General features: G+C 42.1%; 1 long non-coding RNA gene across 1 annotated transcript; it reads left to right on the forward strand.

Moving 5' to 3' along the window:
* The first annotated feature begins 11,785 nt into the window (after positions 1-11,785).
* LOC124285893 lies at positions 11,786-19,448 on the forward strand. Its single transcript, XR_006900902.1, has 2 exons — positions 11,786-12,053; positions 19,055-19,448. It is a non-coding gene; the product is annotated as an uncharacterized LOC124285893 (long non-coding RNA).
* Positions 19,449-22,178: the final 2,730 nt, after the last annotated feature.

Raw genomic sequence — 22,178 nt, forward strand, 5'->3', positions numbered from 1 at the left:
ACCATCCTTATCTCCACGTCATCATCATCATAAGAAAGTCGTTTACCATCCTTATCGTCATCGTCGTCGTCGTCATCATCATCATCATCGCCACGTCGTCATCATCCTTATCTCCACGTCATCATCATCACCATCATAACCACGTCGTTACCATCCTTATCTCCATCGTCGTCGTCATCATCATCATCATCATCATAGCCACGCCGTCACCATCCTTATCTCCACGTCATCATCACCATCATAACAACGTCGTTTACCATCCTTATCGTCATCGTCGTCGTCGTCGTCATCATCATCATCATCATCATCATCATCATCGCCACGTCGTCATCATCCTTATCTCCACGTCATCATCATCACCATCATAACCACGTGGTTACCATCCTTATGTCAATTGTCGTCGTCATCACCACCACCATCATCGCCGTCGTCGTTGTCATAGGCATTGGTTCGGTTCACATGGAGCATGTTTTTACGGTAGGTACCTGATTGCAGTATCGGTCAGTGTACAGATTCACATATATATCATTTTTAGCTATAGTCGGAGATGTTGCAGTAACCCCCATGCGAAGATTGGCGGACTTTTCCGAGAAAGTGATATAAAACAATGACGGGATGAGAATACCTATCTATGTGGTCATTGATCACTTCCTATATCGTGTTTCATCACCAACAGCTGATATGTTACTGAGGAGCAGCCAGGCATTGTAAGTTTCGTCACAGGGAATAATACCCGGCTTCAATTCCATCATAGAAACTGGGAAATGGGAAACTGGATTTACATGGCCAGACAGTTGTTGATACACTGTCATTGCGCATTCACCCACTCTGATATATTTAACGTTTATATGTATGACAAGGTTTGTTTGCCCATAGGATCCGCTAAATTTGAGAAATGATCAAAACTGAGAATAGTATGAATGGTAAGACTATTTTTTCTTCAGTTCAAGAATTCTAAGAATTTGGCTTATCACTGAAAATATAAAACTGATTTTAGACGATTATGGGAACATTGGCTAAGATAATTTTACAGAAGCATGTGACCCGAACTATTTGTCGTGGGAGGAGTAGATAAAGACAGTACCAACGTGAAGAAAAACCGTCGTTGTCGGTCACGGATTTGTTGATACACTACCGGACAAAAGAAAGTGTACATTCATGTTACATGGTTTAGAATGGTTACGCGATGGCGATGTATTTGATACGGGTATCAATGAGTGAGTGAGTGAGTGAGTGAGTGAGTGAGTGAGGTTTTACGCTGCTTTTAGCAATATTCAAACATTGTCACGGCGGGGGATACCAGAAATGGGCTTCACATATTGTACCCATGTGTGGAATTGAACCGGGTCTTCGGCGTCTCGATCGAACACTTTAACCACTAGGCTACCTACCCCACCGCTCCGATAATGTTTGTAATTTTGTAGATAAATCCAAAATTTGCAAATGAAGAAAGAAAAATAAGAACATAGGAAAAATAAGAAAATAAGTTGAAAGCAAGCAACAAAACGTGTGTGATACCACTGCTATTGATTTGTACCCGTGAAGATCCGGGGTAGAATTGAACTTCAGTAACCCATGCTTGTCGTAAGAGGTGACTAACGGGATCGGGTGGTCAGGCTCGCTGACTTAGTTGACACATGTTACCGTATCCAAGTTGCGTAGATCGATGCTCATGCTGTTGATCACTGGATTGTCTGGTCGAGACTCGATTAGAGACCGCCGCAATACAACTGGAATATTGCTGAGTGCGGCGTAAAACTAACTCACTCACTCACTATTGATATTGTATTGTAATGATATCTGTAGCTATAACATTATCCATTCCAGTGTGAAAAAAGCGCCATCATTCATTACATTACCAATATAAAACCAGACTAAATATATCACTTCAAATTGAACTTACATAGTAATACAAACAAACGGGGGCGGTGGGGTAGCCTAGTGGTTATGGCGTTCGCTCGTCATGCCGAAGACCCAGGTTCGATTCCCCACATGGGTACAATGTGTGAAACCTGGTGTCCCCGCCGTGATATTGCTGGAATATTGCTTAAAGCGGCGTAAAACCAAACTCACTCACAAACGAACGCATTCTGCACATTCGTTTCTTAAACTCGTGTCTAAGTTTGTACGTGACACTTCGTGTAAACATATTTGTTTACACCACTTCCCCAACAGCTGCAAATGTTGTAAATTAACGAAGCCATATTGAGACATGTATATTTACAACATGGGAGCACAATTTACGATTGTACTTTATAAATCATTCTATATTTCCGAAGGCTCATGCTTTAGAAATCCGCTACAGACTCGCACAATCCGGGCCCAGATGTCGATTTCACTGGTAGATTATACACGTGTCATTGACCCAGAGATTAGAGCAACATGTGGTGAAATGGACAACACGCGGAGTGACATTTACATGAATTGGCACTTAATGTGATATATTGAATATATTTGTGTATAAGATGTATGAACACAAGACCGAATAGTAGAAAACAAATCGTATCGTATTGTACTTTCAAAGGGAGTACGATATACCATGAAGACATCTTGACGGAATTAGGTCGAGATGATATACTGTCGTGACCAGAAGTGTGAAATGTATTTTGATGTTGAAGTGCGTGACAAGTTAAGGATTTGCCTGTTCCCATACAACTATAAGCACATGTCTCGAACTGATGGAAAAGCGTTTCCGTGTTTAGATTGTATTAGTTTTTGTTGAGCACCTAAATTAGAAATAACTGACCAGAATAGTTACAATTATTGCTATTGAGAATAATAGACTAGTATTTAGCCTTCTAGGCAGTCTCACGTCTGTTTATAAGAGCTCTGAATGCAGAATGGCCTTGACAAATATATGACTGTAGATATATTTAGTGAGTGAGTTTAGTGGTAGAGGTGAGATAAAGTGAATAAGCAAGTGTGCGAGGTGGGTGGCAGAGTGGAGCGGTGTGGAGAGGAGCGGGGAGGAGAGGGGAGAAGAGGAGCGGAGAGGAGAGGAGAGGAGTGAAGTGGTGTGGAGAGAAGAGGAGCGGAGAGAAGAGGAACGGATAGGAGGAGGAGGAGAGGAGAGGAGAGAGAGAGAGAGAGAGGAGAGGAGCGGGAGGAGAGGAGCGGTGGAGAGAGGAGAGGAGTGGAGTGGTGTGGAGAGAAGAGGAGCGGAGAGAAGAGGAGCGGATAGGAGAGGAGCGGATTGGAGAGGAGTGGAGAGAGAGAAGAGGAGAGGAGAGGAGAGGAGCGGTGGTGTGGAGAGAAGAGGAGCGGATTGGAGTGGAGAGGAGAGAAGAGGAGCGGATTGGAGAGGAGAGAAGAGGGGTGGAGTGGAGAGGAGAGAGGAGTGGAGTGGAGGAGCGGAGTGGAGCGGAGTGGAGTGGAGTGGAGTGGAGTGGAGTGGAAAGGAGCGGGGTGGAGCGGAGCGAGTGAATGGTGTTTATAACAGGAATTTCTCAGGTATTCGGTATGCCTGTCTGGTCAAGCGGTGTTTTGTTTTCCATTGCCCCTGTTTCAAATCCTTGAGATACTTAATTTAACCTAACGTAACTTTCCTTTGGGGGTCATTCGACTAAACGTCATTCGCCTGCTGACCTGCAAGTTTGTAAAACGTCATTCGCAAGTTGACCTGCAAATTGTAAAAACGTCATTCGCCTTTTGACCATAAAGTATTGGAACATCATTCTCCCGTTGACCTGCATCTTTTTAAAACGTCATTCGTCCGTTTACTTGCAAGTTCTTAAAACACCATTGGCCTGATGGATTGTATTGAGGGGTAAATCGCAATGGTTGACTGTGCTGCACTCAAATGAAACCAGTCATTATTTGGTTGCATCATTCAGGTGTGACGTCTATGACACATGAGCTGCATTCAATGTCAGTCACTTTACGAAATACTGACACACATTTTCTGTGAGTTCATTATGATATCACCTTGTTTGAAGCTAGTCACTCTCTTGCGGACCTCACTCTATGAATGGGTCAGACTCGAATGAACTCACTCAAAGGTTAAGTCAATTCTTATCAAAAATTAATAACGCTATTTAGTTACTGGGAGGCTGTTCACATAATTTCTTTTAGAACGTATAACGAAGAACCATCAACTAACGACCAGCTGTATCGCGGAAAGCTACAGTTTCTCAAAATATCTAAGAAAGAGCTATTCTGAGACGATGTACACTCGCAATGTCCTTCAGTAACAGGCAGTTTGGTTATGGCAGATTTGAACATTTGTATGTCATAAGATTAACATAAATTTATATATTGCTGCTGAATAATGCCGACTGGCATTGTTTGTCTTTAAGCGCCGACTATTTCGTCCGTTGTTGTGTTTTGGTTTGCGCGCGTGTGGGTGTAACTGTGTACATGTATTTGTGTGTGGAGGTTTTTATCGAAAAATTAGATTGTCCCCGAAAATACTTATAATAATATTTCTGCTTCAAACTGTTGAAACAGAAAATTATTGTATGCCACATCAAACCCACTGTCACAAGATTCCTTTCAATATATTATTCCTTTAATTAAATTATCTCTGTTTCTTCTTCTGTAGATTTAAAATATCTGTTCTCTATACAACATCCATGAATATTGTGCATCACTGCCTATAGTTCACCAAGGTGGATCGAAAGCAGGACGCATCCAGATTACGGATTTTCAATCAAACACTCTTTCCCTATACATATATGGCAAAGCCCCAGATGACAGTGTACATGGACAGTTTTCTAAATGATAAGAAATAACGGTTCTGTATTTAATCTTTCGTTGGAATTTCCCAGGACAGAAGAAGTAGTCCATTGGTGTTTACGTCATTTCAAGAATAGTTATCGTGAATAACGTACGTACGTCACAGTTTATGTACGTCAATTATGACCAGCCCCTCATCCAATTGAAAATCCGTATAGCGTGTTAACTCCATGTTCAAAAATAGTATTCGATGCCGGTGAAATGAACGTCATTGGGTGACCGGACTGCATTTAAACTAATCCTTATTCGTCAATTGGGACGAATTTTATACAAACTAAAATTATATTCGCTGGCTGCATTGCGTTTAAAGTTAAATAAATTTCTTCCAGTTCGTATGAATAAACATAAAACCACCCATTTGTGGTTTGCCTGCTGTAAAACTCATTTATTGGTTGCGCAGTGATAGACAGGAAAGAATTTGTAAATAAAGTAGAAGCGACAAAACTATTTCCGTAATCAATAGTAATCTGTACTTATCGTGAACCATTGTACAATTCCGTCTATAATGAAACGCTGTCAAATAGTAATGATTTCAGGTATTCGCGAAATGATGCTCGTATCCTGCGCACCCGGTTGTCCTAAACGCATGCAAAGTCATGTCAATTGTTAATTCACGAAAAACACGTGGACAATTTAGAAAGATAGCCCCGAAACCCACTATATACTATCTAACATTGTGCAGCTGAACATTAGTGTTGCATTTCATCACAACCTGCATGCTTGATAACTGTAAAACATAACCTCATTAATCCAGACAAATAGGTTTTGTTAATGACGATAAACCCTCATTTAAGAGGGCTTTCGTCAAATTAACAACGGATCGTAGAAGAGCGTTATAATTGTTTTCAAACTGGTCACAATAACGAGGAAGCCAGTTAGACAAGGCTCAACTATTCTACTTATTCAGATGTGTATTGATTGTAGGTTGCCCTACTTGACGGGCCATGGTGCTTTTATTAGTAGTATTTGTTCTGTCACGTTCTAGATCGCGACAACAACAGTGCAAACAAAGCGAGTTTAATGAGATGCACGTATGACGGACGAATGTATGGCGTGTTATAAGCCCAGTCTACCAGATAATCCATATTGGGCATCGATGTCATTGTTGTTTTCATGCTATCTCGGTCACTTCTTGACAGCTGCCCTGGACATTAGACACATTCGATAGCCTGTTATTGACATCTAAGACTAAGAAACTATACTGAAACACGAAAGTAACACTTCATGTTCAGATCTAATTGAGTTTTCGCAGTACGCAAAACTATAGGGCCAGTAGCGCCGTGGTTAAAGCGTTCGCTCGTCGCGCCGAAACTTTCGATTATCAATATGGGTACAAGGTGTGCGGCCAATTTTTAAGATTCCGTGATATGGTTGGACTATTACTAAAAGCAACGCAAAATACTACTCAGTCAAAACGTCCTGGGTTCTTTAAGTATTCAAAACGAACAATTATTGGGCTGATAACCGAACCATTGAGAAAAGGAGGGGTGCACACTTCATTTTCACCCGAGTTTCAATGGTCACTGAACAAACTTTCAGGACAAAAAGGGGGGGGCGCACCCCCCCTCTGGATCCGCCTATCGGTATAACTCATGGAAATATTAATTAAATGAATGTGGTTTGAGTGAGTGAGTGAGTGAGTGAGTGAGTATAGTTTTACGCCGCACTCTGCAATATTCCAGCTATATTGCTTGTGTCAACCAAGTCAGGGAGCCTGACCACCCGATCCCGTTAGTCGCCTCTTACGACAAGCATGGGTTACGATCAATTCTAACCCGGACCTTCACGTGTAGTATGTGGTTTGATAGCTGTCGACTTTGCTGCATGGTCAGCGATGGATGGACCTTCTTTACAGCGGTCAGTCAGTCACGCATGCACTCACTCACCTTCGTAACCACTAATTAACTCACTCACTTACTCATTCACCCACCCATCCTCAAATCACCCACTCACGCAGTCACTCACCCAGTGCCACTCACCCATTCACTCACCCAATGCCACTGAACCATTCACTCACCCAATGCCACTCACCCATTCACTCAATCATTCACTCACCCAAAGCCACTCAACCATTCACTCACCCAATGCCACTCACCCATTCACTCACCCAAAGCCACACAACCATTCACTCACCAAATGCCACTCACCCATTCACTTACCCAATGCCACTCATCCAATGCCGCTCAACCATTCACTCACCCAATGCCGCTCACCCATTCACTCACCCAAAGCCACTGAACCATTCACTCACCCAAAGCCACTCAGCCACTCACTCACCCAAAGCCACTCAACCATTCACTCACCCAAAGCCACTCAACCATTCACTCACCCAATGCCGATCAACCATTAACTCACCCAAAGCCACTCAACCATTCACTCACCCAAAGCCACTCAACCATTCACTCACCCAAAGCCACTCAACCATTCACTCACCCAATGTCGATCAACCATTAACTCACCCAAAGCCACTCAACCATTCACTTACCCAAAGCCATTCAACCATTCACTCACCCAATGCCACTCAACAGTTCACTTACCCAAAGCCACTCACTCAACCATTCCCTCGCTCACCAACTCACTCACTTCATTCCAATGCATCATCCGTGGTAACATCATTGCTTGTTGGTGGCTGTAACCGACTATAATGGAGATTGGACGTCATAATACTGTAGCTCATCGGCGCTCATGATATCACTCACTGGTTGAACTAAACCCTGACAACGCAAAACATCCCTTGGAGTTGTTTTTCCCTTGATCGTTGCTCACGTCCAGATTGGATGACCTCCAGGATCTGTGCGACAACTTTCTGATCCAACAAAACCATGAAAAACCTAGACCTTTTTTAAATAAGCTTTAACAGATTCTTTCCAAAGAAAGTTTAAAGATGGCCACTGTGGCTGCACGATATGAAATAAGTCTCCATCTTACTTCATTCTTATCTCCCAATGCTCCTGGTGATAAAAAAACATGTGCCAGTTTTTGCTTCACTATGAAGATCAAAGGGATATTGTCAACACAGGTAGATTTATCAGTTAAAAAACACATTCCTCTGAACAGATCGGCGAAAGTAAGGTTCATCCAATGTCTAGTATTTAACAAGACGACAACCTGACATATCCTATGTGCACCCGTATTGTATGTTTCTTACTTTAAATTCAAATGGTCGGTGGGCGAAAATGATATATAAGAATCTTAAAAAATTACGTTTTACAGAAAAGATTCCACTATTGCAATCGTTGGATTCTGAAACCAACGTAACAAAACAACTCTTAATATTGAAGCCATTTGTGGCCTGGGAGGAATTGGTCCCGATGCACGGATGACCAGTTGACGTACTGACCATTGCTCGCGTTCCCAGATTGGCCAGAGTGAGTGAGTGAGTATGGTTTTACGCTGCTTTTAGCAGTATTCCAGCAATATCACGGCGGGGGACACCAGAAATGGACTTCACATATTTTACCCATGTGTGGAATCGAACACGGGTCTTCAACGTGACGTGCGGACGCTTTAACCACCAAGCGACCCCACCGTCCCCAGGCTTAACACAAGCTACATGTTCAGAACACAAAATGTCATTAAAATTTACAACCTCTTTTGACATAGTATTATGACAATACGCTCTAGCGTCAGTCGAAGGCACACATTGTCGATCAACACTGTAGTTGCCATATGTCGCCTAAGTCGCGGTGGTTATATATATACGACTAAAGTCTAAACAAATAAGGAAATACATTGACGACGTTTTTAATCAAAACAAAACCCTGACCACAACAATAACATGGACACAGCTGCGGAGTGACCATGTGACCATGTGTTAAGCACAAATCCCAGACAAGGGCGACCTGTTGACCGCCGCAAGATCTGACTGACCATATCAGAGCTGACCAATTTACGCTGAGCCCCGAGATGACAATCTGCACGTACTTCTACAACAGCTGGTGGTAACATGCTGGTGGTCAACTCGGACAATGGTGGTCAGGGAACAGAGGTCAGTGCAGAGTCGTAGTCAGTCTGAGCTGACAATACCGGTGTAATTATCCGAGTGAGTGAATGAGTGATCAATTTTACGCCGCTTTTAGCAATATTCCAGCAATATCACGGCGGGTGTGTAGGTATCTAACGAAGTACTGACTTTATATATTTCGTTTGTTGATTTACGCCTCACGCTGAACTTTCGAGCCATATCTTGTCAATCTGAAAAAAGCTGATTCTGGTAAAAAACAACAACATTTACGGATGTCTGTTGTTGTTGTAGTTCTTCTTCTTCATCTTCTTCTCCTCCTCCTCCTCCTTGTTCTTCTCATAGCATCTCAAAATATCAATTTGTAAAATCACTGATGCCCATCACTGGACTGTCTGGTCCACAATCGATTATTCACAGTGCGTCGTCATACAGTTGGAATACTTCTGAGTGGGCCTTAACAACAAACAGACATATTTTTCTTATCCATCCATTGCCACTCGATAACACTTTGTATTTCTGTAATCACCTGTTATTTCCGATTTCCCCTACTTTCTTTGGAGAGTATATAAACAGTCCCACATCACGACATCATCCGTACACTTCTTATACGTATCCACCTCTCAGTATTGTGACCACGTCCGAGTACTGCCAAGCCGGTGTAAGACTGACCTAATCAGGTTACGGTACTTCTGGCTAAGCCCGTGCTTTGTGGACGGACAACGCCCTGTTGTCGATATCACTCTGAGTGATTGATGGGGTGACATGCAATGTACACGCAAATCAATAACAAAGGAATATGGCATACTACCTTGACACAAATCAGTTTTGAATTACTAATATGGTGATTATGATGTTTAATGAATGAGTAATAAATCAAAATATTGAAATATTGTAACAATATTAAGATATGATTGGTCCACCAATTACTGGCTTAAAAATCGACGTATGCAAATTGACATAATTAGTTACCAAGGTAACAATTGCAAGTTGCTCTTCTCGTGTACTTTTCCAAAGAAGGGGGCACATGGGGCAGGCCGTCTGAGACTCCGGGACTCGTTGTGCAGAGTTGCTGCCCTTTGGTACTACAGGAACCTGTTATCGTAGGTTCAAATCCCGAATTTTCCCAATGGTGTCCCCAGTCGTGATATTGCTGGGATATGGCTAAAAGCGGCGTAAAATTAAACTCACTCACTCTCTCACAACTAGACATATTTCACGGCGCAGATCGTGTCTGAATAATCAAATCAGAAATCGATTTCATGACATCGATCTTTGCAGCTAGAGTACGATGACACATAATTATGTTTAGCCATTAGCCATAACAAGCAGAGCTTTTGGCCACCCAATCCCCGATTACGATTAACAGGGTGGTTACTATGGACCTATCGCTCTTTGAAGTCTACTAGTGACTGTCAACACGATTCCTCATTTAACTTCACTTACGCAGCCCTCTCTTTGCTTAGGCTTAGACATGGTCGAATCCCGGTTTGGATGAATAATATCACAATTGTTTATTTCACAGTGTCACAGTGTCTTACTGGGTTTGATTTGTTTTTATTTTCCTGTCTCACGACTTGCCACGTGGCCTCAGTGGGTAGGATGCGGGGACAATGTGCCCGTTAACCATCCAGCGCCTCACAAGTAGCTTGGGTTGGATATTCCCCAGGGAGCTGAGATGAAAAGGCCAGTGCAGACGGTTGTTGTGTTGGGAGACTCCGTGTTGCCCTGAAAATTCTTGGCAGGTTCGACTAGACAGCGCTTCCTGGGAGAAGTCCCATTCGCTGTCTGGGCTACATATGTAGATGAGGTAATTGTACCTTCGCAGATAATGAACCTCACCAGCCTGGTTGTGCCGGGATCACCAGCCACCCTCTGCTGCACTTAATCGTAATCTTGAAAACGTAATATGAACGATTATAGGTAGAAGAGCCTCACCCCCCCAAAAAAAACCCCCAAAACAACAACAAAAACCCAACCCAACCCAACCTAACCCCACCCCAACTCCCCAATAAAAAAAGAAAGAAAAAGGAATACATAAAAAAAAACCAAAAATACAAACAAAACAACAAAACAAACACAAACAAAAAAACCAAAACAACAACAACAAAAACCAAAACAAAACATTAACCCAACCCCCGCGCCCCACATTGATGATCGAGGTGTTGGGAGCGGGGTTGTGGGGTACATTGCCTGGCATTGCTGATTGTATCGACGAGAGGAATTGGCGTCTGTTCATGCTGTCAACCACCGGTTTCCTACACCCGGATTCGATTACCAACAGACCGCTATTACACAGCTTGCATACTGCTAAATGCTGTGTACTAATCATCGGAATGAGTGAGTGATTGAGTTTAGTTTTACGCCGCTTTTAGCAATATTTTAGCAATGTCAAGGCGGGGGACACAGAAATGGGCTTCGCACATTTGATCCAAATAATAGTAGGAAGTCGAACTCGGGCCTTCGGCATGACGAGCGAACGCTCTAACCACTACGCTGCTCCACCGCACCCGTGTTCAAATGAACAACCAACAAAACCTGTGACGGTAATACAGGAAGGGATATAGTTTGTCGTACAGACCCTGAAGCAAATATATCCAAGAAATCCCACGCAAGTCTAGAAAATGTGGCAAGTCTAGATTTCCTCAGCTTCTTCTGAAAATGAAGAAAGTATCAGGGCTCCTTTTTTATTATATTATATATTTTTTTACTATGAACTTTTTTCAGTAAAATATGTTCATTTCAGAGACTAGTTGTTAGTCTAGAAGGGATAGGGCACCCTAACCTACCAGCAGTGTTAGCAGCTATCGACTTTACATGGCCAGTGATCAGTCAGACTATTGACTGTTTGTGAAATCCGATCCTTACCCGCGATATAAACACTGAAATAAACAATACCAACATGTGATCAACATTGACAACACCAGCCCACGCATTGTTTTGATGATTGAATCAATTTTGACAACCAACGAACACATTATCATTACCAGGTTAAGTTGTCTCGCAATAGACGCTAACACGTGACATCACAAATCATGAAATTAACACGGTAGAATATTTATTACTCCGCCAATCACCCTGTCAGCAATTTCTTCCGTTCCCTGCAGCAAAAAACAATCCCAGTGTTGGCATATACACAGTGGTAGTCAAAGCAGACAAGTGTTTATAGAAACAAAGGCAGTCATTCATAATATTACGCTTGGCGTCGCCGACGGAAAGCCATTCAAATCAGAATTGCCGCCAATCGATCACTTCGATATTGCAGTTCAATATGGCTTTGGAGCTTCGGTCGACGATAATTGATTCAAGGTCATTAATGAGTCAGCTGTTTCGGGTGTACGCGCTTCAGTTGACCACGGTAAGTCAGAGAAGAAGATAAAACAATATTGAATGTGTTACACTTTGCCTTTACAATGTACACAATCATGGGGTGAGTGAGTGAGTATAGTTTTACTCCGCTTTTAGCAATATTCCAGCAATATCACGATGTACCGCTGATACTTTTGTTGTTTTGTACAGAGTTGTATACTTATGTACAACATGTCTAATTTGATATGAACAATACATATGTATTTCCTGTGATTGACGCGTCAAGTCATGAACATCTGGCGTCTGTATAAACCCACAAATCATTTACAATCAAGCATTTCAACACCAGCACGCCTAACTGCACGTGAAACGTTACAAATGCAATGCACGATCGCGTGTAAACCACCCACACTCCTCCCCCACCCACGAATCAACCGAGGCCCTATCAAATATTCCTTTCGCGCGTTCCTTATATGAATCAAAGTACACACGTCAGATGTCGTCATATGAATCCCCCGTTTCAAAAAGTTGCTATATTAATTCATGAAATATACATATGTCAATTTCAAACAAAGGATGTCAATAGCTGTCACTACTAATAATGAAACTCAATGTGGTGTACGTGCAGCATCCTTGTGTGCTTGTCATTTACAGTTGTGGGTACTGATTTACATACATATTCATACTGAATACTGTTTTACGCCTCAGCAAGTGACACTCCAGTTGTGACAAGGTTTGTCTGTCACAGTCCCCGAACCACATTATTGTCCCCACGTCCTGCCGTTCTGCAATGCTAAAGCCCAAAATGAACTGACTGACTGAGTATGGTTTTACGTCGTTTTTCGCAATATCCCAGCAATATCACGGCGGGGGACACCAGAAATGGGCTTCACAAATTGTACCCATGTGGGGAATCGAACTCGGGCCTTCGGCGTGACGAGCGAACGCTTTAAGCACTAAAAACACACACACACACACACACACACACACACACACACACACACACACACACACACACACACACACACACACACACACACACACACACACACACACACACACACACACACACACACACACACACACACACACACACACACACACCAATGAAGCATGTCCAGACTTCCTCAGCTTCAAATCTGAATCTCCAAACTTACTGGGGCTCCTATTCACTTCAAAAGGAATTTTTTTCCTACCAGAATTATATAAATACACAATGCCATTTAGAAAGTGGTCAGATGTAACATATGTTATATTTGGGATTACACTTTCTTAGTACTAGTACTTTTGTTCGATTCCGTGGCTGAGCGGGTTAGGTGACTGACTTTGTGTGCTGGCGATTAGGTGCCTGACTCTGAGGATGTCGGTTCAACCCAACAAAAGTACAAGAATCTGTACTTTATTAAGAAAGTGTAATCACATATGTTACAGAATCATACATATTCAGAGTCAATGCGTTACGCTATTATATAGCGGGCTGTAAATAGTCGATTCTTTGTCAGGCAAACAACCCACAAACAGCATAAATAATACTCACGCCGTAGACAGGCAGTGAATTATGGTGTCACGTGGGAACACTGAAGTGCATCTGTTCAACTTGATTCTCCCAAACTATTACACAAAACAAGTACTGACAGCAGTACACGTTCATGACCTTGTCACTGAGCTTTCCGCCAACATTCAAACCTAATACTGATGTGTCGTTTAACTATCATTTGAAGTTATAATAAATCATAAAGCATTCACTTTTATATACGAATTACAACCAGAAACTCATGCCCCCTAATTTGTGCATTCATAAATAAATCATTCCTGACAAGATGACCGTCACCGTGTTGACCCAACACACATATTAGGGCAGTGGGTAGCCGCGTCTGCTCGTCACGTGGAAGACCCGGGTTCGATTCTTCACATGGGTACAATGTGTGAAGCCCATTTCTTGGTGTTTCCCGCCAGATATTGCTGGAATATTGCTAAAAGCGGGCGGCGTAAAACCACACTCACTCACTCACTATTATCATCACTACCAACAAAGTGATCGTCATCAATAGCACGAACACCATGAATTACAACGACACTAACCTAGACCTGTTTCAGCTTCAGTTACAACGATCGTCAACGATGTGTGTTCTCGCCGTGATATTGCTGGAATACTGCTAAAAGCGGCATAAAGCAATATTCACCCTCTCACAAACATATTACTAAAACAAAGGATGAAACTCACTAACGAGGGACTATGTTCCACAACCTGCTGGCCTTGATCAGTACTGGTCTGGACTTTGTAATTTGCATTGGTTTGAAAACTGAGACGTGTTAAGAGTATCATTTACTGTTACGTGATAAACCCCACCGCGCAAAAGTAAGTAGACACGTGAAAATTGGATTTGACAAAAAAGTTGCAAACGTTATCCGAACCTAACTAGGCTGCAATCTGTCGCCAAAACCCCGCCAACGTACAATCCAAAACATCAACTCGCCGTCGGTTCCCAGTAGCCAGTTCTTGTTTGTTTTTATTTAGCCACCATTAAACTGGGTGTATGTATTTTCTCCATCCCCACCAAAGTCAATTTACATTAAATTAAATCTGTAGAGAAGTGATATAGTGTTTGAACGGTTGGACCTAAGTTACCAGTTTTCTCCAGCCCTTTTCCCTTTAAGCATACAGCTTTATTAGTAGGGGCAATCTGTCTTTTACGGTAAACATTGGCTAACGTGTGGTCCCCGATACAGAAATTCTGTAGAATTCGGTACTTACGTGACAAGTTCTAGGGTTTAGAGTCAGTAAGAGTGAGTGAGTTAATATTTATCGTCACATCGGCAATATTTCAGCCATATCGTGACGAGAACAATCAATAATTATATTATAGATCAATAAAATTAGAAAATAGAAGACTGTTGACGAAGAACAGTAAAACTACTAGTGTATCACAGATATCCCTTTAAAACTAGTAATTAAATCTAAAACATTTTATCTAGAAATGACAACACAATGTAAAAACAGGCTATAGATTGCCAACACTGAAGGTATATCACCATACTAAGGACCATGGGGAAGAGTCAGTAAGAGAGAATACTACAACACAATACTAGAGATACTGTAAACGTTCTTATAAATGCATTGTTGTGATGTAGAAATTTTGTGCAGAAAGCATGAATAAAATAGCACTCAGATACCTTCCTTGTCTCACCCCTTTCGTCGCAGCCATACGAGGGACAGCGGTGTGCATGCATAATTATATCTGTAATGAAAACACTTGATAAGGAAATTGCATAGCCAACTGCAGCTAAACAGAGCGGTGGATTCCCCAATTTTACTTCGCGTGATACGCGATTGGTTGATCTTTTCCTCAAGGAAAGAGTTCCGTGCGGAAGGAAAGATACTGTCATCATACGCCGTACGCTGGATCAAAAGGGACGATGATACGTGTCATCGATGTGTGTGGGCGGTGCTATTGATCAATCACTGGTCCAGATTAGAGATGGTGTTGAGTGTGTGTGTGTGTGTGTGTGTGTGAGATACTTTGGATGGAGAGATCACCAGTTCAATAATATACGTAGTCTGCCTCACAGTACCTGAACCGCATCGTTTTCCCTTACCACCAATCCCTTCTGCAATGCTAAATCCCTAAACAAAGAAGACTATATTTTCTCAACTTCTGAATCTCCCGACTCACTTTGCCTCTTTTTTCAAATTGAAAGTAATTATTTGTTTCTATCAAAATTATATATATTCAGACACCAAGCGTTAGTCTATAATATCTCAGAGACCATATACCGTGGATGATATAGATGAAGGTAAAAACTCCGATGTGAGCCTTCAAATCTTGCAGATCTCGCAAAGCCTCGCGGTAATTATCGCGACAGTGATCATTTCCTTATGAACTCTGAGGCCCGTCCCTCGGTATATGGTGTCTGAAGCAGGCCCTATGGACGTTTCCGGGAGAGAAGTTGTTAAATTCACATGAAGGCGAGGCACTTCAAGCAGCGTGACAATCTGTTCTGCATGCTCTTTGAATCTGATGTTGCAGGAGATGTGACGGTCCAATAAGCAACACGTAAAGATGTGTGACAGCGTATGTTAAGTACGGTACCTGCCTTATCAGCAAAAACATAAATAATCATCAATCCAGTCAAAGACATGTTTCTGTCTCACGAGAATAGGGGTTACTTTATCAGGGGTGTCAAATTACAGGGCCACCGTCTCAGTTCACTTAACAGATGACCCGAAAAAATGTCACACGCATTACCGGTGAACCATCAAAAATGTCCCGTCCTTCTGAAGTATCCGGTGGATATTGTGCTCGTACCTGAGCAACAAATTAATGACCTCTTTGGTCAGAGGTCATCTGGGATAGTAGCGGAAGTTATGGAAGATGGGAAGAGAGTGGTTTGGACGTTAAGCTTTCACCTTGTCGCGTTGTCGTGTCGGATTTTATCCTCGGCTGACCATAACCCGACACCAAAGGAGCATTTAGTGAAGAGTTGGCGTGTTCATATGTAAATGTGTCAGAATACCCCTTAATCACGGAACGCCATCAAAGCATGTGAAAGCGACAGACTGAAGAGCAAGGGGAAAATAGTTATTGTTGAAGGTACTTCTTCCTTTGACAGGATAACTTGTATAACTCATTATCGTTGTCATTCTCTCTGATGTGGCTGCAATATTGCTAAAAGCGGCGTAAAACACAATTCACTCACAGGTAATATAATTTAGAGTAAGTGAGTGAGTTTAGTTTTACGCCGCACTCAGCAATATTCCAGCTATATGGCGGCGGTCTGTAAATAATCGAGTCTGGACCAGCGATCAACAGCATGAGCATCGATCTGGGCAATTGGGAACTGATGACATGTGTCAACCAAGTCAGCGAGCCTGACCACCCGATCCCGTTAGTCGCCTCTTACGACAAGCATAGTCGCCTTTTGTGGCAAGCATGGGTTGCTGAAGACCTATTCTACCCCGGATCTTCACGGGTTATAATTTAGAGTACCCCAAGAAACAGCTCGTGTTGCAGCTACGTGTACATGTAAGAGTAGACGCAATGTCACCCTATTGTAGGAGACAAAGATGTATTTGAAATGCATGTCACACAGCATAATCACTTCCTCCATAATATCAAATTCTCTTTGTCTGGTTTCCACCGTACAGCGTTTTCCCTATTCCCTTGGTGTAAGCCCGTTATCACGGGGTCAGGCGGGTTCGGGTGTCTTAAGGATCTTTCCTCAGCAAAATATTTCCGGGTGGAGTTTTCAGGTGGAAAACTTTGTGCAGAATGATATACGTGTTTACCATACGGGACGGAAGGGATACGGTCTGTTAAGTGTCAATTTATAATAATTTAGTCGAACTGTCTAAAACACACAAGGAAAATCTTTTGAAAATTGGAATAAAAGTAATCACCCAATAACCACCCCAAATAAAAGGTTTGATAAAATAGATTTAACGTGTTGACCAAGTCATGTTAAACCTATTTTATCAAACTTTTATCCAAAGTGTTATCACATTTTGTATACAAGCATGGTACGGTAATCTTCCCTTGAAACTAAGAAACAAAATCAACTCAATTGTGAAACTTTCTAGTAAAGTTTGCGGCATTCCCCTCCATAACTTGACTGCCCTATATGAGTCCCCGGTTGAAAAGAAAGAATCTGCAATTCTGGCTGATACGTCCCACTGTTTACATAATCATTTTGAACTACTTCCTTCCGGCCGCCGCTTCAAAATTCCTCTTTACAAAAGTAATACAACCTCCAAATAACTGGTACCATGCAGCATCAAACTTCTCAATAAGTCTTAACATTTTACTCCTCGCATGTTTTCTCTTTTTGTATTGCGTACATTGCTCTTGTGTGCATGAGGCTAACTTTTACATGTTTAGTATTTATCTTAATAATGTACACTGCTGTTGTCAATCTTAATATTACTATTGTGTTTTAATACTGTCAGTGCAATATTTTATGACCGTTAAATGCTCAAGATAATAGTCTCATCTTATCTTAAATCCCAAAGTCCTCTTCAATCCCATAATATAACAACATGTAAAAATCCGGGTTAGAATTGATCTTCAGCAAACCATGCTTGTCGTAAGAGGCGACTAACGGGATTGGGTGGTCAGGCTCGCTGACTTGGTTGACACATGTCATCGTATCCAAGTTGCGTAGATCGATGCTCATGCTGTTGATCACTGGATTATCTTGTCCAGACTCGATTATTTACAAACCTCCGCCATATAGCTGGAAGTTTGCTGAGTTCGGCGTTAAACAACAAACAAGCAAAACAAAACAATAATCACTTTACCCGAAATACAAACTTAAAAACGAATCTCGATAACTTTATCTGAAGCACAATACCCACACTTGACACTGAAATTCTAAAAATAGGAGATCACCGAACTTGAAACCTTTGGAAGGAAATCCGAGCGGTGTGATATTGATATGAAATGTACACCTGACCTTGTATGTGTAACACCAGCGACTGATGCAATGCATTGCTATAGCTCCCATGTTCGCTGCGGGTATGTAGGGGATCTGAATGGACTCGTTGTCGGGATTTCCTGAGATACAGTGTTAACCCTGACACTATGTTAGCCCAGTGAAAACACGTGTCACGACAATCGGTATATATTGTTGATTTACGATGACATTGACAACATGGTGGAGGGAATGACTTGTCAATTTCAGAACAAGCTATCACTACACGATTACATACCCCACGTCGACCCCAACAAGCGTGCCCAATTTTTGACCTGTTACAGGTCACATTGGGAAGTGAGCCCTAGGATGTATATGAACTAGCGTTGGATGTTAGCGGTGTACATTTTAAAGGTAGGCTAATAAAGATTCTTTCTCGAATGGATTTGATGTAGATTTGTGCATTAAAACCACACGGCCATGCATAAAGTACACAGACCAAATCCATTTTGATGTATTTATTCCACGTTTTACGTCATCATTACTTCAGGTGTTCCATGACTTAATGACTAGACACGTAATTAACGCCATGACGTTGTCGGAGCATTGACAATCTCATTATAATCTGATCTCTTATTCCAGTATGATACATCTACGTGAAGATCGGACTTCATCCCGGATGAGAGGACGCTGGGCGAAGCTGGAAATGCATAAAGGATGGATTTGTGGCCGACTGACATTTAGTTCCAGGAATAAAGTTGCATTTTTGTAAATATTTCTACCAAATTTACATAACAAACCCAATATCCAAACGGAGCCTGGAACAAAAGTTCATCATGTAATACATAATAAATAGTTAAAAATCCAAAACAAACCCTTGTGAAAATATCTAGAGCTGTTGCAAGCTGGATTTTCATTATGGACTCTACACTTTACAATAGAAGCGACAAAACCCTTTCCACATCCATAAGAAATCTCTGCTAAAAGCAGAGTCGATTGTACAATATGTATTTGATTCAAAGTATTCTAGACTTGAGTTTGACTAAAATCATAAATTTATTCTCTCGAGTTTGATCGGTTTTGAAAGCAGATGGATCTGAAAAGCTGAGTTGAGTTTTTTATATCTCTCAGCTGCGCGTTAAGTATCGCGTCTGGACAAGCAGCCTAGTGGTGGATAGTATGAGAGCCACATGTGCATGTCGTCGGTGTAGGCGCAATCAAGTTGCACACAAAGCTCTATCACTAGATTTTCGTCAAACAGCTCTTTCGACAGTGATAATTAGAGGCAACTTCATTTGATCGGTTGGTGTTTAACGCCGCACTCGGCAATAATCCATCTATATGGCGGCGGTCTGTAAATAACCGAGTCTGGACGAGGCAACCTAGTGATCAACAGCATGAGCATCGAAATACGCAACTGGGATGCAATGGCATATGTCAACCAAGTCAGCGAGCCTGACCACCCGACCACGTTAGTCGCCTCTTACGACAAGCATGGGTTACTGAAGACCAATTGTAACCCGGACCTTCACGGGTGGTAACTTTAGTGGAATGCGGATCAGACTGTATTTGCTGCGACTGGGTGCCTGTCTACAGAATCTGTACTGATACTATAAAGAACAATATAAATTATAAACATGTACTGATTTATCAAAATACGGGTTTTATTTCTGATTATGAGTTTTATGTCCGATAGACATTTTACAGAATTTGAAAATACATATCACGTCTTTAGTGGGAACAGAGTGGGCGGGGGTAGCCTAGTTGTTAACGTGTTCGCACGTCACGCCGCAGGTCGTGGTTCGATTCTTCACATGGGATTCCTCACATGGGTCCACATGTCTCCCACCGTGATATTGCTAGAATATTGCTAAACGCAGCGTAAAACCTGACTCACCCACTCGCTCACTCACTTCCGTGGGATAAAGATTTATGATACCCTGTGACAGGTATCACAGGAAGACTCTACTTATAAAACACACTAGTGACATTCGTCAGCCAGTCTGTCTTCACCCGTGTTTTTGTCGAACCATCTAACTGTGCAAAGCTGCTTCGCAATAAGGATTATGACAGCTGTAAATCATATAGTAAGTTCATATGGTGTGCCAGGGGCGATTTCACAGATTGTACCTTGACCTCACAAGTGTTTGAAGGTTTGGGGTGAGACGTGGGAATGAAGGAGTATGGTTTTACTCCGCTTTTTAGCAATATTCCAGCAATATAACGGCTGGTGACACCAGAAATGGGCTTAACACATTGTACCCATGTGGGAAATCGAACCCGGGCTTTCGGCGTGACGGGCGAACGCCTTAACCACTAGGCTACCATACCCCCCTTATAAGGAGCAGGTGTGTGTAAAAAGACTGTGTATGTTGACAATAACAGCAGGTGTTGTTTATGGTTTTACGCCGCTTTTAGAAATATCACATCGGGGGACACCAGAATTACGGTTCACACATCGTACCCCCGTGGGGAATCGAACCCGGGCTTTCGGTGTGACGGGCGAACGCTTTAACCACAAGACTACCACACCGCCCCGAATGTGATGTGAAATGAGGTGGAACGTCAGGTTTTGTGTGCATTATATCGCATTGTGATCTTCTCTGTGAAGACTACTCTTTGAAAGCTGAGATGAAATGGGGTTTACAACGCGTGAAGGTTATTTATTGCATTTATAAAGCGATGTGCGTGCATGCGTGTGTGCGTGCTTACGTGCATGTGAGCTACCCTACTCAGACACACTACAGTGACTCCGAGCAACCTGCGGGAATGTGTTAGTAAGTAAGTAAGAACACTGACTTCGAGGACTGGGTGAGTTTGGTTGAACTCCCCTTAGAACAGTCGTCCAGTTCTATCATGGCGTGGGGAGCGATGGGGGTAGCCTTGCTACAAGCAATATTCTATCAACAACAACAACAACAACAACAACAACAACAACAACAGCAACAACAACAGCAGCAGCAACCCCTGATCTGGTGCAATTCGGAAAAGGAACTTGACTACTTACACCCCAGTTTTGGCTTATACCGTAGTTCCTTGATAGTTTCGGGGCACGTTTAGCAGCATGATACAGCTAAAAGACACCATACCAAATTTTTTCACAGGCCAAACCCCCCCCCGGTTGTTTATGAAACTGTTAGGGCTACAGGATAGTAATTTGATTACAGTTTCTCTGTCATGAGTGTAGTGATAAAAAACTAAAAAAACCTCACACACTTATACAGTCTAAAAAAGTCATATTTGGCGGTGGCGCAATTTGGAACCAGAACTGGTTCTTGTATATATGCTTGTCACCGGAAGTCTGGTACCGCAAATGAGCTGGGCCCAGTCTCGCATATAGCAAGTTGGCGCGCGCAAAGGGAGCCGGGAACCAGCAGTATCGGAAGTAGTACCTCACGGTGCTTACAGGCCCTATTGTTTTAACAAATTAGGACAATGGATATTCAAGAAAACAATTGTCTCGACAGATAATAATCCATATGTCTTTGACCTTTATGTAAACGTAGCTTTCAATGCTACTTGAAACCGAATTTGTAATGTAATACTGTAAATGTCACTCTTCTCTGTGCCAAGTGTCAAGGGAATGATACACGTTATAGTGATTTTATACATAAGCTGGCAGACTTTGAAATTAGGTCTCATTCATTGACCGTGTTTCGTCTTCTATATACTTCAGAGGAAAATTTAATGTAATGTTCAAAATGTGTTTTAACAAGCATCACATGACATGTATATCAAAATAAATTTTGCGGGTTTGAGACAAGAC

This window comes from Haliotis rubra, unplaced genomic scaffold, assembly GCF_003918875.1.
Source record: "Haliotis rubra isolate DU_JTF1 unplaced genomic scaffold, ASM391887v1 Scf37, whole genome shotgun sequence".
Lineage (NCBI taxonomy): Eukaryota > Metazoa > Mollusca > Gastropoda > Lepetellida > Haliotidae > Haliotis > Haliotis rubra.